Source organism: Bison bison, unplaced genomic scaffold, assembly GCF_000754665.1.
Source record: "Bison bison bison isolate TAMUID 2011002044 unplaced genomic scaffold, Bison_UMD1.0 scf7180017864180, whole genome shotgun sequence".
NCBI lineage: Eukaryota > Metazoa > Chordata > Mammalia > Artiodactyla > Bovidae > Bison > Bison bison.
Window position 1 is genome coordinate 5349165 of NW_011494752.1, and position 9375 is coordinate 5358539.

The following is a 9375-nucleotide window of genomic DNA, read 5'->3' on the forward strand; positions in this document are numbered from 1 at the left end:
GAGAGCATTCTGAGCAGGACGGGACGGGAGCATGGGGGGCGCGACGGGGGAGCCCAGCGGCGGCCAGGGGAGGGACTGGAGAGGCGAGCAAGGTTTTCCATTTTCCCTGGAGTTGTCTAAAGCTGCTTAGGCTGGTGGCAACTTTCCACTTTTCCTTTTCTTTCCAGAACGATGGAGAAAGAAGGAGATTAGCGAGGGTAGCATCCATGTGTTCTGGCCAGGGCTTAAAGGGAGAAGATGTGGATTGGAGGTGAAAGGGAAAGTTCTCAGGCTGCTGGAAGATCAACTTCTCCCTGCCCCTGAAGAGGGAAAGAAGAGACCAAACGCAGGAGGGGGAAAGAGGCCAAGGAAGGAGTCCCAGGGTCCTGGTGTGAGAGACTGACAACAACCAGCAGCCCACCCCAGGGTGGGATTCTCTTTGGGAAGATTCCAATCTTTAAGTTACTGAAGATGGTGGTGGAAGAGGAGTTTGAAGTGCCCAAGACATCTTGGCCATTCTCAACACCAGTTCCTACCCCAGCTGCTTCACACCTGATTTAGCACCCCCGGGGCCTACTCTAGAGACGCTGCTTCTGGGATGGCCTCGGCTTTGGGCAGCTGCCTGTGAGAAGGCACAGAGCCTGGAGGAGCTTCCAGACCCTACAGTCCTTTCCTCAATGCCGCCCACCCCAAGGGGATGGGCTCTTTCTCTACATGTCTATCTCTATTTGTTTTCTCCTCTCTCCCCCCTCCCTCCCTCCCTTTCTCCCTCTCTCTGCCTTTTCTAACCATCTCTGTGGTCTCTGTCCCTTTCTCACAGTCTTTTTGTCTTCTCACACTCTGCTTCTCTCTTTGTCTTTAGTGAATTTGAATGGGGCTTTGCTTAGGACTTCAACTTCGGAGTATCTCCAGAAATCACTTCTGGACTCGATTAGTCTGCTCCTCTGGGTAATGTGAAGCCCTTGGTCTAAGGGCCCTGTCCTCTTGGGGGTAGGGGGGTACTCATCCTTCTGCCATGGAGACATCTCCTACAGAGAAGGGGGCCAAAGTGAGTGGTTTCCTTTCCACTTCCCTTCTCACTTAACTCTTGTGTATGTACCTATCCAAATTGGGGGGTGCCTTCTGCCAGGACAGCCTCCCTGCCCCTCTGAGTGGCCTTTGTCTCCATTCTCCCTGTCATCCTCTCCTTGGGCTCTGCCTTGACCTCCCTCCTCAGAAAGGGAAACTACTGCTGCTTCTCTCTCTGGGACCCTCTCTTTTTTCCTTCTAACTTTTTTTCCTTATCTTTCTAACTCCTCTGCTCATTAAAGCAATGGCAGCCCAGCTTCTTAAAGGCACAGGAATAAACACTATAATTATATACACAAAAGTGGACTCCAGCAGAGTCTGGGGAGAAGATAAGAGTCAGCAGCTTTCTTAAAGCCCCGTCTATCAAATACATTCTGCCCCATCTCCTGAACAGCACAAAAGCCAATGGTGTGTGTGTGTGTCTGCGTGCAGAACTGTAAGAAGCAGGGCACTTCATGGCTACATGAACCAAATGTTTAAAAAACAACAAACCTGCTGATCTGGAGGGTAGGCCTATATGCCTGGATGGAGGGCATCAGGCTTCACACAAGGAGATTTAGCAAGGGGCCAGAGACTGACTAAAAGATAATGGTAGAGAGGGATGTTCTCCCTGCTTTTGTCTCCAGGGGAAGAGAAGAGGAGGGGGGTATCCCCAGGGCCAGAAGAGACAAAGACATGAAGGGGGCAGAAAGAATGGAGAGGAAAATCAGGGGGGGCGGTGGTGGCGGATATCAGGCCTCCACTGTGACAGGGGGCGACACAGAAAGGGGAGTTGGAAGAACAGAGGCAAGGGCCTGTGAGGTTGGCTCCCAGCTCTCCTCTGGCCTGTCCCAGGGAGCAAACCCTTCAGCCTTCTTCTGCTATTCCCCACCCTCCAAAACAGGCTGAGCTCAGAAGCTACCAACACCCAACTGTTCCCTTCCCCCTGGCTCAGGGATTTTAAGACTTCAGCCTCAATCCTGAAGCACTGGATTGAGGGTGAACTCGCCCCCATCACTTCCCAGGTGAGGGAGAAGGAAATAGTTGCTTCCCACACTGAGGGGTGGGGGGCTTCTCCAACACCAAGGATGGGGTCCTGAAGCCCCCTATCCCTCAGGCCTCTCTGCTGCTCCTCTAGTCCTTCACACCTCCCCATGCTCTCCAGCCCTGTCAAAGCTGCCCTTGAATCCAGTCTCTCCCCAGGTCCTTTTAGCGACCCATCCCAGCCAAGGTCTTGGCCTTCTCCTTCTCTTTCTCACTGAACCCTTTTCAACCCAGACTCCCAAATTGGGAGGCCTCACCTACCACCCACCCCAAATGCTGTCTGTTCACAAGGACAGGGCTCAGTGCCCACTTGGAGCAGAGCGTGGGAGTGAGTTCCTAGGTGGACTGGGGCCTAAGCAGCCACTCCAAAGCACAGCTGATGCCATGAATAATTAACACCTGGGCGCGGCATCACTCTAATTTTCCTGCTCAAAGGTTTACACTAGCAGGCAGAGTTAAGTATCACAGATAATAGTGGCTATAAAGTCAGTTGGCCGGGCTCCAGCCAGGGAAGGAGATGCTAGCAGCCCCAACGGAACTTGGCCAATGTTCTGTCCCTCTGCCTCTCCTCCATAACAGCTTTGAGGGGGGCAGTGCATAACATCCCTAAAAGCCACCTCTGGCTTTGCTCTCAACCGGCAGCCTCCTCCCCAGTGGGGAGGTACTGTGACCTCTCCCCCTCCCAATCTGTACCCCATTTGCTCCCTCTTTGGATGGGGACTATGGAGAGGAACATACCCTGTGTCCTGAAATGCTCTCCAACTTTCTGAGACCACCTGGAAACATTTCTCTTCTAGAAAAACTTAAGAGAACTTTTCCCTCCTTTAGCCCTCAACACACAGTCCCTCACCGCTGAGGAAACTTTCTTTGTTTCAGGAGGTCGAAGGAAGGCTACTAGGGTGTGAATTCACTTCCTTGTTTTGTTAGACAGAAGGGTGGGGAGCCAAAGCTTTCAGCTTCCCTCCCTGCCCTTCAGCCTCTGCCTCCATTGTCTTCCCCAGCTTGGGCAGCTCCTATCCCACCCTCAACTCTCTGTCACACAGGTCAGTCCTATAGGTTAAGCTTGAACACTATAACCAAATCCCTCCAGCCCCCTCCAGTTGCAGAGGACTTCTTTTTGGTCCCCATGGATTGCAAACATCTTTGCCTTCAACTTCAGTAATTTCTTCTCCTGCCTCCACCTCTCTTTCCCCCAGGCTCCTTCTGCCTTCAGAGTTGGGTTCTTTACCCCTGGCAGCATCGGAGCAGCCAAACTCCTGGAGGGGAACCGCTGAAAAATGAAGCTCTGTCTGCTGCTGCAGGAATGTTGGCTGTTATCAGGCTCACAAATATAATTTTTATATTAGGTCGTGGTCTTTGACTGGGTTTATATGCCAATGAGGCATTTCTAGTTTACCAAATTTATACAAATCTCGCCTTAATTGATAATCACAGATGCTGTAATTTAAGACCTCCAGCTATAGAGCTTTCATATTAACTGCTGATATATTACTGTAAATCGTCTGAAATAACCAACTCCTGGGAGCAGAGCAGAGAGAGAGGAAGTGCCTCCAAGAGTGACTCTTTCCCGGCCGCAGAAATAGCCCAGCTTCCACATCATTTTCTGTGAGAAATGATTTATCAAAGACATGGCCATAAACAACACAACTCGCTCACAAACACACGCAGACGCGCACGCACGCACACACACACACACACACACAATGGCTGGCATGCCGGCCGAGAAGCTGACACCCATATTGCTATAAATCAAGAAAAAGGTTGGAGGAGAGGGAGAGGGAGAGAGAGAGAGAGATAGAGAAGAGGAATATTCCTAAAATCTCTATGCAATGCCTCAATGGGTACAAACACACAGAGCACCATGTGAAGAGAAATGGCAGGAAATGAAGATGGCTATTTGTCACATTTTACGACAATAACATTAATAACAAACAATAAATTTACATGGACATATAAGACGCGGTAGGTAGTGAGAAATCCCTTCTACTTACAATACCCCAGCCCGCGGTGTGGCTCCGGCTGCGGGGCTGTTTTATTGCTGCCTCCCTCTCTTTTTCTCTCTCTCTCCCTCTCTCTCCCCCTCTCTTTTTTTTTCTCGGGGTACAGGCTTGTTTTTCAAAGGACAGTTGAATTGCACGTCAGAAACAGGGAGACCGAGCCTGTGATTTTCCTGACGAATACATATCTATTCTGCAACCTCGGCATTAATTATTTAATGAATCACGTGACCAGGAGGGGGAAGGGGGTCTTTTGATTTCAGGCTCAAAGGACCACTATGACCTTCCCCTTCAGGAGGAGAAATTTTCCTGCGAAATAGGTTCCCCCCAACCCACCAATGGAATAGTAGCCAGTTCTCTTTCCCACATTCATATCTGTATCTGCTGTTTCTAACAGCATGTTTCTAACACTTCCTAACCAGCATCCCCCCCAGACACACACTTACCCACAGCCCACCTCTCCTCTCTCCCTTCTCCTCCTGCTTCTGCTTAGTTTGTGAAGGTGCAGAAATAGTCTGCAGGGGCGTCTCGGGGGGTGGGGTGGGATGGGCACAGAGTCCTTCTCCAAGCCCCTGGATTTCTCAGCATCCAGTTCCTCTCTCTACATCCTTTAACATTAACATTCTCCCCAACTCTATTTCACCCTTACTCCTAGGATATTTTAGTGGGGCATACTCCCCCTCTTCCTTAAATGACCAACAAAATTTCTAAAGGGACCAGCTTCAAAAGAAACATTTCATAGATCCAGATTATATGTGTATAAAGAAGGGGGTTTCTGGCTTTGATTCTCTTTTTAAAAAAATCTTTTGTGGTACCTTTTGAAAGGGCAGAAAGGGGACAGGGTGAAGAGATGACTTAGGAGCTTCCAGAGTTGAGAGTAACCACAAGGGGGACTTTTTTTCCTTGTGTTGTTACTGTTAGAGGGAACCAAATTCTACTGAGAATACGCTCTAGAGACAAAGACCTGGAGTAAGAAGATTCCTACACAAAAGAAGTGGGCGCTTAATCTCTGGATACTTATGTCACACCCTGCCTCAGTCACTCCCCACCCACAACACACCAGTGAAGACAGCTAGAGGTTTGAACTGGAGGGGAGGAGAGGGAAGAAAGAGGCTTTGAAGTTGGCCTGACAGCCCAGTTCCTATTTTCCAGGTGTTAGTACCCGGCCCCCCAGCTTCCAATCAGCACACAATGGAGACAGATCAATAGGAAAAAGATGAGGGGTTTCATATTGAGGGGTTAAACACCAGTGCTGATAGAAGAAATCCATCCCCTCTGCCTAGAGAGAGAAACACACACAGACTTCTTCATCTCAGATATAAACAAAACAAAACATCCCTCCAAACCTTCACATACAGCTTGGCGCCAGAAGGAGCAGACCAGATATGACCAGAGTCCCAGAATCGAATCGGAGTCTTTGGCCACGGTGTGGGATGGGGTTGCAAAGGGAAGCAGAGAAGACATTCCTGAAGGAGCCCCTCGTCCAGCCCACACTTCCAGCCTTATCTTCAGCAGCTCTGGGGCAGCCGCAGGGGCCGGCGGACAGGGAAGAACAGACGTGGTTTGGGGCGGGGGTAGGGGGCCGAGGAGCCGCCAGCGGTTTATCTGCAGGGGTCTCAACCAAAAGCGACTCGAGGGGGAGAAGGTTGAAGACCCAGGTGCCCTCACCACCCCTGAAGAAACCACCAACTCAGGTGGTGTCTGGGTCCAGCGGGAGCGGCGGCGCGGGCCCCCGGCAGAGCACTCGGCCGGCCTGGTCCCCTAAGAATACCGCTCTTAACGCTCGGGTGGGGCGCCGGCGGGCCCGGGCTCTGTAGGGGGGTGATCGGCTTTGATTGTGCAGATACAAAACCCAGACTGGTATTGAATTCAGCCGCGCGCCCGGCTCCAGCGAGGGCAACTCTCTGCAAGGTCCTGGCCAGAGAAATCCATTAAAACTGCCCTCCCCCCAAGAAAAGCAGGCCACTAAAGTCTAAAAGGAAAATAGAGGGCGGGGGCGGGGGTAGCAGAGAAGAGAGGAGAGAATATGCGGGAGCATGGGAAGACACCAATCTCAAAACTGGTAAATTCATTTTAAGAACGAGCTAAAGAAAAGCCGGTAACACGGAGGCACGCCAGGCAGGTTCTGTTCAAATGCCCACACTCTTTTCGGATCCTGGGAATGTCCATGTTCAAATAAACAAGCGCCGGGGCGCAAGCAGAGAGCTTTCTTGCTGCCGATAAAGCGAACGTTTATACTGTGAGAAAGGCGAGATTGATTTACGAATCTGAACGCGCCAGTTTTATGGCCGATCACAAATCCGTCAGCGCTCAACTCACGCTGGGAAACTTCCCAACTCCGCTTTCCAACCAGACCCCCCTCCCGGGGCCGCCGCTTCCATGGGAGACCCACCACGGGCGCTGGGGCGGCCCCAGCGGCGGCCGGCACAGGCTAGTCGGGCAACCCCACTTTGCCCAGGCGGGTGCAAAGAGGAGGGAGCGTGGGGAGGGCCGACGAGCTGGATGAAGAGAGGTCCAAAGGTTCGGAGGATAGAGGTGGCCGCTAGAATTGTAGAAGGTGAGCCCAAGGGGCTGGGGAGCCTGCCGGCAGCGCTCAGCTCTACAGAGGTTGGGGGTCTGGCAGCGAGGGTGGTGGGAAAGTCCCTCAGGTCCTGTTTGAAGGAACCCCAGCCTTCTCTTTTCCTTTGATGGACCTGTAATCCTCACATGGCAGAAAGTAGGTTGTAAAGACCCAGGTGACTAGATCTTTGTCACCTGAGCCTATAGAGGGCTCACAACTGGTTATCTGCTCTGAGGAGTTATAGGTGCACATCTCCCCTGAGTCCCAAATATTTTCATTTCAGTAGTCCAGCTTGCCTTTCTGCTGGCTCCCTTTTCTTACCAAGGCCACCAGCCCCTGCACTTGTTAAGCCACCCAGGGACAAAGGAGAGGCTGCCAACCAACGCCAGGCCAGTTATTGCTTGTCTGAGACAGTCCCCAAGACACAGGAGACCATTTACAAAATGCAAACCAACATCCCACATATATCCCAGCAAGGTTCTGTTTCTCCTAGTCTTAACTCAAGGGAACATTTCCTCTTCCCAGCTGGAGTCTGTCTGTCTCTCTCTTTGTTTCTATCCCCTCCTAAGAGGATGGCTGCTGGTATAGATTTTTTTAAGATACAGCAAGTAGAATTCAGATTTGGAAAGGCTCTCTGTTGAGTTCACATCTTAGCAAATGCTCCATGCATCTCTTAAAAGTTGTTGGAAACTTTGGTTAACATGGCACAGCTGTCCCTGAAAATGATCAGACAGCCTACACTGACCCTTCTCCCATCTCTCTTGCTCCTTTGGTGGGGAGGTACTCTGTGGGCACTGTGAGTAGCTGGGGTGGGATTGGAGAATGGGGAAGGGAGTGACAGTGATTATAGAAATAGCTTCCTAAACAAAGGGACTTCAGAAAATGGGTCAAGAATCTGTGGATTTGGAGAACAGACCTCAAGAGACAGTAACCACAACGGGGGCCCTCTCTCTCCTTAGGACCCAGGGGCTTGTTCCCCTAGCCCTCTGAAGCCCCTGGACCTCTCATATCTGTCTCCCTTTGTCTTTCTTCCCTCAGCCCCTCCAAAGGGACAGGAAAGGAGGAGGGGTGAACTGGACATGGATAGGGGGGTGGTGTGAATCTGCCTGAGGAAAGGAGCTCTGCACAGAAAGAGAAACCAGCACCCTACTTCCCTCCCCCATCTGAGCTATTTTTTTTTTTTTGCGCATTTTCTCTTCAATGGACTGTAATAGAAAAATAATCCAGAAACTTCAAGATAGAAAAAAAAAAAAAAAAACTGTTGGAGTCTAATGGGGGGTGAAGATGGGACATGCAACAGCCCAAGGACCCCTCGCTGCAGAGGTGTGACTTTCCCTTCTGGGCAGGAGGCAAGAGCCAACACAATGTCCAGTCTCAGAGAGGTCAAGGGGCTTCCGAGGTCATTTTGTGGTTCTAATACTGAGCTAATCGCCTAGAAAACGTGGCCTCTCCATGAACTCTCTCTCCTGCCGGCCTCCTACTTCCAAACCCTCAGTGAGTCCCAAGGAAAAAAGGCCAGCACATTCTGGTCTGAGGCAGAGCCTACTGGCTCCTTCACCCTTAGAAGCAGGGCCCCTGAGCGAGGAACAGAGCCCCCAAACCAAGAGAGCAAAAGGAAAGCAAACTAAACTCTGAGCCTTCAGGAAAAAGGGAGGGGGCAGAGTCGAAGAGGAAGATTCTGGCATCAACGAACCTTGCCTGCAAGCAGAACAGTTTCCTGCTCCAGAGAGTGGCAAATATTTGTCTAGAACCCCAAGCTAGACACAAAAAGAAAAACTGAAGACATCCACCTATACCCACTCCGAGGTTGGGGCATTTCATCCAAAAGCTGCCTTCCATTTTTCCAGGAGGTAGCAGTGACAGCAACTCACCGGTAAACAGACCTGTGGGATACCAGCCCCAGAGTAGACAAGCAGAGTTAAGGAACCCACAGGCCACATGTGCACCTCAGCTCAGTACACACACACACACACATTCTGGGGCTCCCCAGGCCCTGCTACATTTTCTAAAACCAGAAAGCACTTCTGAACTGCCTCCCTATCTTTTCTGGGGGCTTTCTGGGGCCCTAACACCTCAGTCCCAGTCAGATCAAACACTCTCCAGGTGTCAGTCCCTGACCCAAGCATCTGTCATCATAAAAGGCATCAAAACCGGACCAAGCATCCACCATAAAAACCCTGTGAAGATAGTTGAAAAAGAAAAAGAAGGAGGCGAGAGAGTATTTCTTCTTTCCCTTGTAAAAAGAGCTCATAAAACGATTAAAAAAAAAAAGCCAACCCAGGCGGGGGCTTTGTTACCTTTGCGCCTCTCGCCTCCTCTCGCCTGAACTCCACGGATCCCATTCATGACGAACAGCTTCTTCCAAACTGAGAGAAAAAAGTTTTCAACTTTATGGTTCCAAATTTTTTCCCCCTTGCAGATCCGGGAGTGGCGGCTAACAATTTTTTCCCCCCACAGCCGGGCTGCGGAGATTTGCTGTTGAATAATAACAAAGGAGAGAGGATACGTATTTAAAGAAAAGAAGTGATTAATGGTTTTCTGTATAATTCTCACATTTTTCTTAGCTCTTGTCTACACAGAATGGCTGTGAACTTTAAGCTCCATAGAAATCTTTTTTTTATTCTATTCATACCTTCCTAAGGGCAGCTTTGATTTGGTTCTATAGAGACATTCCTGGGGGGGGAGGTGGAATATGCTTTTTAGGAACTATTTTCCCCCTCTAGAAGGGAAGGCCGGCTGCATCCCTGG

General features: G+C 50.5%; 1 protein-coding gene across 1 annotated transcript in view; it reads right to left on the reverse strand.

Annotated features, from left to right (window-relative positions):
• HOXB3 (homeobox B3) overlaps positions 1-4513 on the reverse strand; it is an 18381-nt gene extending 13868 nt beyond the window's left edge. Inside the window, exon 1 of the mRNA XM_010843148.1 lies at positions 2809-4513. The gene's annotated coding sequence lies outside the window, so the exon portion shown is untranslated. The remainder of the gene's footprint in view (positions 1-2808) is intronic.
• Between the last annotated feature and the right edge of the window lie 4862 nt (positions 4514-9375).